This window comes from Nicotiana attenuata, unplaced genomic scaffold, assembly GCF_001879085.1.
Source record: "Nicotiana attenuata strain UT unplaced genomic scaffold, NIATTr2, whole genome shotgun sequence".
Classification (NCBI taxonomy): domain Eukaryota; kingdom Viridiplantae; phylum Streptophyta; class Magnoliopsida; order Solanales; family Solanaceae; genus Nicotiana; species Nicotiana attenuata.
The window spans coordinates 1422550-1430889 of record NW_017670274.1 but is presented as its reverse complement, the minus strand read 5'-3'; the positions used below and the strand labels follow the sequence as shown (position 1 = coordinate 1430889).

Sequence of the window (8340 nt, the reverse complement as noted above, 5' to 3'; positions counted from 1 at the left end):
TACTCTTCGCTCAGGGTGTTTTACGCATCTTAACTCAGGTAGAATCCTTTCGCCTAGGGGGATCCAGCTCATATTTCTGGGTAGAAGTACTTTTAGCTCAGGGCGTTTTATGCAGCTTAACTCAGGTAGAATCCTTTCGCCTAGGGGGATCCAGCTCATAGTTTCCGAATAGAAGTACTCTTCGCTCAGGGTGTTTTACGTAGCTTAACTCAGGTAGAACCTTTTTTCACCTAGTGGGATTCAACACTTTATCAATAATACATGGTGCTAACACCTGATTCTATTTCCTTCCAGTAAGATAGGGTGCCAGCCCCTGGTTACATTTCCCTTCAGTAGTACGAGAACTATCCCTGGTTGCACAATCATTCGTTACCAAAATTTTATCTCTTTTAGCTAGTTTATACTACTATTTCTGTCTGCCTTTCAATAAATTAGATAGTTTATAGATTTCTCTAATAACTCACAAAATTTTCCTAGTCCAAACTGGGGCAGAAAATTTTTGTTCGTTTTGTTCGTCTTTGATGGCTTTGCAGGCCTCGCCGCGGAGCACAGGTTATGACGATCGAAGCTTGCAGTTTCAGTTATCATCAGAAGGACGATCACAGGATAGTTTGGGTTTAACTTTGACAAAGTGTCGGCAACACAACTTCTCAAGTTTCATTTTCTCAAAATTCTGATCCAGAAAACAAGCAATCGAGATTGAGTCATAATCTCTTCTTTAAAGAGAATCAAGATCCAGTTTAAGGTCAACACAAGAGAGCAAGTCAAGAATCAAGATTTGACTCCAGAAGACACATAGATAGGAATTTTGTAGTCTTAGTTTGCAGACATATGTAGTGCTCTTCTCTTTTTCTTTTGATGTAAGAAGTAGTAACGGTAAGAGTAACAGCAACAACAGCAGCAACAACAGTCTTAACTCCAGTGTCTGGTAGTCCCAGCTACCAAATTTTTCCAGAACTACACTGACCTGATTCCTTTACAGCCAAGGATATGTAGGCAACCTCGGAGGCAAGGTTCGGTCACCCCTTTTTCAAAAACTCTTTCATTAGAGTCATAGGTGAGCAAAAGTTAGTCATGGCATTCACTATCTTTGCACGAAAACTCTTCATGTTCTCGAGCAAAGAGGGACAGCTGTAAATGCCTAGTTTTTGTTTCTTTCTTTTACATTGTAGTTTTGAATAATTATTTTTGTGTGTGTTTGGAGATTTTAGAACTAGACTTTTAGTTTAATTAATTCATTAGAGGGAAAAAGGGATTGGACTAGTATATTTTAATTAAAATTGTGCCAAAATTGGCCCAAAATTTGAGCCCAATTCGGCCATACTCGGTCCATTAGTTGGTTGGCCAAGAAAAAACTCAAAACGATGTAGTTTTGTCTTGAAACTGCATCGTTTTTGGTTTAAGAAAAAAAGACTCAATCTCACCCATCCATTCCCTCATGATCCAATGGTTATTATTTATCCCCCACCCGAGGTATATAAAGCCTAAAACCCCCAAAATTTTCCCCCATTTTTCCCTTTATTTCCTTTCTTCTTCCCCTCTCATCACTCTCTCTTCTCTCTCCCCAGGTCTGCCCCACGCCGCCCCAGCCGCCGCCGGAAATCGCCCACAGGCGGCGGCCAACCTCCAATCCACCCCAAAATTTACCACTTCTTCTGCTCAACCTCCTCTCCATGAATCCGAACCCCAAAATCCCATAACCCTTCTTAATCTCCGTAGATCTAAGCCTAACCGAAACCCTAGTCGCCGCCTACCACCCCAAACTCCGAAAATTTTACACCACCGGCCTCCTCTTCTCCCCCTCTTTCCATATATCCAACTCAAAACCTCAAAAAAAACCAACCGCCACTGGCAGCCACCCCCACTGCCGGTCCGCCGCCGTCATTGCCGCCCCTCAACCACCACTGCCTCTCGTTTCTCTTCTCAAACCGGCCTCGAGCAAGGTTGTGTCGTTGATATCATTGAAACCGGACTCGGATTCGCCGGAGTTTTGGTTTCGAGAATATCAAAAATAGAAGCTTGCTCGAAGTCGTACCACTACCCAATCGTCACTACGCCACCACTGTTCGAACACTCAAATTTGGTAAAACTCGAACCTTAATGCTTTCCTCCATGTTTTAATTTTTCTGTTTCCTGTCATTTGTTTGTAGTTTTGTTATAATTCTGTTTAGTGATCATTACATTTAGCTCTTAATCTATTTTCTGATTTGTTGTTGTTGTTGTTGTTGTTTGTTTAGCTTAATTGATTATGTTAGTTTGTGTCATCGTTGAAGTATTTTTGCTTTGCTTTACATCGTTTAGTTCTGATTTTAGGTTAGTATTTCTAAATGTTCGTTTTGGTTCAAGCAGATTAGTTTTAAGTACTTCATAGGTTAATACTTGTTTCTTGCTTGGTTTCAATCTTGAAGTTCTCTTTCTCCTTGTTGGTTAATAGTTCAATCAGTTAAATTATTTCTAGTTATTTGTTTTTGAGTAAGTGGTCTGATATTGATGTTGTTAAAATCTGAAGTTTAGATATTTTTATCATAAAATAGGGTACTAGTAGCTTGCTTTTAGTAGGGTGGCTGAAATGACTCTTTGGCTTCTGCTCTAGCAGATTTCAGGCTGTCCTTTCACCTTTAGGACAGCCTTTAGCACACAAATTCAGTCCCTTTTTGGACAGATTTTTGGTGAACCAAAATCTGTCCAAAAAGTTGGCTTTTCTCTGCCTATTTAAGGGCTGCCCTTGCCTCATTTAAAGGGGGACTCCATCACACTTTCATACACATTTTTAGAATCGCTTAAACACACAAAAACATAAAAAATTTCAGCAGTCGAACACATGAAAAGTAAGCTGAAATTGTGAGCTTTGGGAGTGAATCGTAGAGTGCAAACTTTTAGAAAAGTATAAGTCTTCTTTAGAGTTTGGTTCCGGGTTTCTTCTCTAAATTTTCGGGCTGTTCAAACACGAATTTGCTGCTGGTTTTCTGCTGTTTTTATGCTGCTTTTGTTTCTGAGCTTCCATTCTTCGTTGTTGTATTTATTATTCTGCGACTCAAGTAACTCTTTAATCTTATGTTGCAGATATTTTCACATTAGCAAGAAGATTTGAACTCATCTTGATTGCTGGGAGCATATCCATTTAAATAAATGAGTGCTTAGCTAAATTTTCTTTATTGTTTATATATATCTTGTTGTAGTTCATATGTAAAAATGAATCCTTGGTTGATCAAACACTCTTTATTCATGTGTTATTTGTCTTTACTATCTATTGTAGTTTTGATGCATATAAAATGAGATGTTTCAAATAGGTTGCAATGTGTTTAAAACTCCTTTTGCACCTTTGCAATTCTGGCCAGTTTATGATAGGCTATTCTTTTTTTTTTTTAAAATAACAAAAGAGCCATGCTTGAAACCTTTATTTATTGTGATAAAAATTCAGATTTACATGTGACCATCTCTGCTAGGACTTTAGATTTTTTGGTAGAAAGTGGCTAAATCTTAAATAGGTGTTTGAAGTTGCTAGTTAAAAATAAGGGTTAATGGCTTAGAGCAAAAGAGGCCAGACTCGCAATTTAGCCCAGGTGGGCTGTCTAAGTAAACCAGCATTTGAAATCCATTGGGCTTTCAGCTTGTGCCCATTTTCGGAGCCCTATAATGGGCCAAGGCAGATTCTGTCCAATAGGCCCAATGCCTTTTAAGAAGTCTATAAATATTTTGTCCATTTATTTTATAGATGTTGGCCCAATGCCATAACTAAATAAGCAAATTGGACCACTTTCTCAATAAATAAATAGCTGGCCCGTCTTCTAAAATCCATAAGCTGGCCCATTTCTCCTTTTAACAAGAAGTTGGCCTATTTCTTTAAAATAGATGGAGTTGGTCCAACATATATTTGCATAATTTTACCAACCATAAGACTAGAAGATAATAATAAAAATTAGATTTCTGTTATTAATTAATTAACACATTCTTTTTTTATTTTTATATGTTGAAGCGCTAGGCAATTAGTAGGCACGCTTAAATCTTTTCATTCACGGATTCGCTTGCGCGGCGTGATATTTAACACTCAATAATTTAATTCACTAATCTCATACTATATCTATAGTTTTAGTTAAATTTCTAATCCTTTCACCATACTCACGGATTCGCTTACGTAGCGCGATAGTAACCTTTTTAATAGCGATAGTAACCTTTTAGTAAATAATTTTCTCAAAGCATAAATATAGTAATTTTTTCTGAAAATAATAGCGTGCTAATAATCCTTTGTCATAACTGCGGATTCGCTTGCGTAGCGTTGTTACGACAAATTAATAAAATTCATTTTGGTCACACATTCGCTTTCGTAGCGCGGTTAGGACAATTTTATACTATTTATATCATATTTTTTCTAACAACTTTAACAATTAAAAGCGGATAAGTAAAACATGAAAATCATATAAATCACAGTTTGTCCAAAATTAATTCATGCCAACTTTTAAGTCAATAAAGCGACCGTGCTAGAACCACGGAACTCGGGGAATGCCTTATACCTTCTCCCCGGTCAACAGAATTCCTTACCCAAACTTTTGTTTTCGCGGACCGATAAAAATAGAGTCAAACTTTTCTTTGACTAGGGATTCAAATAAAAGGTGACTTGGAACACCGAAAACCAATTCCAAGTGGCGACTCTGTAAATAAAATAATCCTTACTCAAATTTGTCACTTCAATTGGAAAACCTCTTTAACCCACAACAATCCATAAATACCTCTATATCTTTCGCGGGAGGGGGGGGGGGGGGGAGGGGGTCTAAAAAGGGGTGTGACAATCCAAATTCAAAAAGATACTTGAATTGCAAGTATGGAAAAAATAGTATGTTGAATGAAGTTGGCTTGGGAAATTCAGGATATAATGTAACAAAGTACATTTGTGCTACTACAAATATCAATGTGTTATCAATTGGTCAAAAATGCTCTAGTGGAAGATGGATTGGTTATGTTGTAGTTTCAAATAATGAAGAATCCAAGAGACTGGGCAGGAGAGATGTGCTCATCATGTTCCGAGGAACGGTCATTAATCCTGAATAGATAGCGAATTTGATGAGCACATTAACTCCTGCTCGTCTTGATCCAAATAATCTCAGGCCGGAAGTTAAGGTTGAAGCAGGATTTTTTAGTTTGTACACCTCGAACGAGGGTGAAAAGTTTGGTCTAGGAAGTTGTCGCGAACAATTACTTTCTGAGATACGGAGAGTAATAAATATGTATAAAGGCGAAGAAATGAGCATAACAATTGCAGGACATAGTATGGGAAGTGCATTAGCCCTTTTATTAGCTATGATATCGCGGAGTTGGGATTGAACACAACAACTGTGCCTGAATCCCAAGTAAGTCAGAATCAGCTATATGAATCCTCACTGTCAGTATCAGATAATAACATCATACCGGTCACATTTTTTTCCTTTGGAGGTCCTAGAGTTGGAAATCTTGGCTTCAAAGAGAGATGTGAAGAGTTAGGTATAAAAGTATTGAGAATAGTGAATGTGAATGATCCCATCACAAAACTTCTTGGGGGTTTTTTAAATGAGAATTTTAGGGTTTTATTGGGTGGGAAATATGAGTTTCCTTGGAGTTGCTCATGTTATGCTCATGTTGGAGTTGAAATCTTGCTAGATTTCTTTAACATGCAAAACCCTACTTGTGTACATGACTTAGGAACTTATCTCAATTTGCTCAGAATTCCTAAGAGTAATTTGCAAGTTCAAAGAGAAGAAGGCAATGATTTCTTCAATATAGCAAAGGAGTTTTTCCTTTGGGGGCTCAATGTTTCAATGCTTTAAAATGGAGAAATAATGTTGCCATCCATTTGGTGAAGTTGGCTGAAACTAGCTCAAAGATATAAGTAGCTTTAACATGGTAAATATATACTGATGTTTTAACTTAAACATATATAGGTATGATTTTTGAATCCTCTTTGGAAATCATGAGGTTGTAGCTTGCAAATATTATGAGTATATTTTTGTAAAGTTATTATAGTTATAAAGGGACTATTGAGAGGAAATATGACTTTTACATTCAAAAAGGGCAGTCCGGTGCACTAAGCTCTCGCTATGCGCGAGGTCCGAGGAAGGATCAGACCATAAGGGTCGTGACCTCCTGGTCACATGGCAGCAATTTTACCAGTAACGCCAACGCTCCCCTTCTTCATCGCTCTAACAATTTATATATATTCAATAGGTTTTTTTAATACAAATACAGTCTTTTTGACTAAAGTTACTAGGTTCGTCCGAACCGGTAACCGTAATCAAATCTATTAAGCTTTGTCCTATAGAAGTACTATTATTTTCTACTAAATCCAATTCTCAAGAGATTACGTGCATTCTGTTGCAGCAATTTGTACAGAAGTTTGAAATTAAAGATTCTAATTTGGACAGAATCATAGAGTCAAAAAATAGAATATATATGCGTCAAAGCCTGCTGTCTTCTCGTATTTTTTTTTTCTTTTCTCATATTAATTCCCGACTCTGACTCATAAAAAAAAGAGAGTATAATAATTAATGATATGATATATGGTGATGTAAACGATGAAAATCACTATGATTATGACTGATCACTCCTATTCTTTATTTTATTTATAGAATTCTTGCATGTGTAGAAACTAGCATTATAAAAGCAATTTTGTGATATACATAATCTGAATCCGACATGTGGACCCATTGTGTTGGATGGAGCTTAGTATACTACATATTCTCTATGAGTTTAAGTGTTATTTATGATATTAATGTATAAAAATACATGATATAATAAGATCACTTATAAGGTAATTATAAGTAAATAATTTATAATTAACTTGATAAAACAGTAATTGACCTATTATTTAAAGTTAGATATAATAACAATATGTGACTAGTTGACATACATAGGTAATGAATTCGTCAATTCTACTTGCCGTTTGATTTATTGTCCTATAATTACAATTAATTCCTAATTTTCTTTTCAACGTACGAAATTCTACAGCCAAATGGCCATGCAAAGTAATTTAAAGCTAACCGTGTTATTCTCCAAACTCATGCAGTGTTGAAAGTCCATAGTCAAAATCTGCACACGTACACACACAGAGAGAAAAACAGTGTTGACTCAAAGACGTAATATGACACCCACTAATTAAAGGATTATGTGTTATTTTAGAAAAATAATTTCCATTAAACTTAAGTTAAGTGCATTGACTCGTTTGCATGTCAACATGACATTAAAATCATATTTAGTTACTCCCGAGTCCCGTATTACCATGTATACAAATGGTAACGGTTCAATCATTCCTTAATCATATGCCTCGAGTTCGATCATTAGCTAGAATTGGAGTCGTTTCGATTGAAAACGCTTTAAGCACTTCGTATATTATATTTCTTAGGCACAAATTTAAATTAGTCAAATCAGTGTCTAAATACCCTAGCTGGATTAAAACTAGTCAAATCATACCTTTCTTTGACATTGCGATTTCAAGATCAAGGAAATATCTCAAATCCTCTAGGTCCTATATATGTTAAACACTCCGTTAGAGAGTTTGTTTATATCCATGCTAAATTAGCTTTAATAGAAGTAATTTATTCAAGCATTTAAACATGGCCATAGGGTACTAAATTGTCTGTACTATTCATAATAAAACTACTAATAAAATGCTGATAATAGTTTTTATTTTTATTTTATCTTTGCTAACAATGATCGATTGAATTTAAAAGTAGTATTTCAGTAGACAGCCTTATTGGAAGAACCCAAAAAAGGGGAAACTACACTATATAGCCGAACCCAAAAATAATTTCCAGAAAATATATATATTATAATATATTTATATTGACTAGAAGATGTACTTATTTTTTATCGAACATCCAAATGTATAAATTCTCCAGAAGAAAAGACAGCCTAGGTAAAGATTTGGTCCAATTCCTGGTTTGCACTATGGTCTGGTTAGCCCAATTGTCCAAAAAATATGTGTTCGAGAAATCTACACGGTATGTCCTATAAAAATGCAACACATTTAAACATTTGATATTTAAAATTTTCACCTTGTAACTATAATTGTTTTTTTTATCTCCCCTTTTAAGTTGTTTGATGATAGAGTATAATTACGTATTTTAGTCGATTATTACACTTTAATTTACTGCACTTTAATTGAGTTTGCGCGTTAATCGCTAGTGTTTTGCACTAAAGGTGTGTTTTATGCCTTATAGGAGTGATTCCGAGCTATGTAGATGTTATGGAATGAATTCGAGTAATTTGGAGCTTTAAAGTTTGAGTAAAAGCCCAAGGATACAAGTCGGGATCGCGTTTGGGGATCAACGGATGATAGTTAGAGCGAACGAAGAATCGAGCAGGCATATTGTG

The 8340-nt window shown here is 35.8% G+C and overlaps 1 pseudogene; it reads left to right on the top strand.

Annotated features, from left to right (window-relative positions):
• LOC109237097 overlaps window positions 1–5798 on the top strand; it is a 9558-nt pseudogene extending 3760 nt beyond the window's left edge.
• The last annotated feature ends 2542 nt before the right edge of the window (window positions 5799–8340 follow it).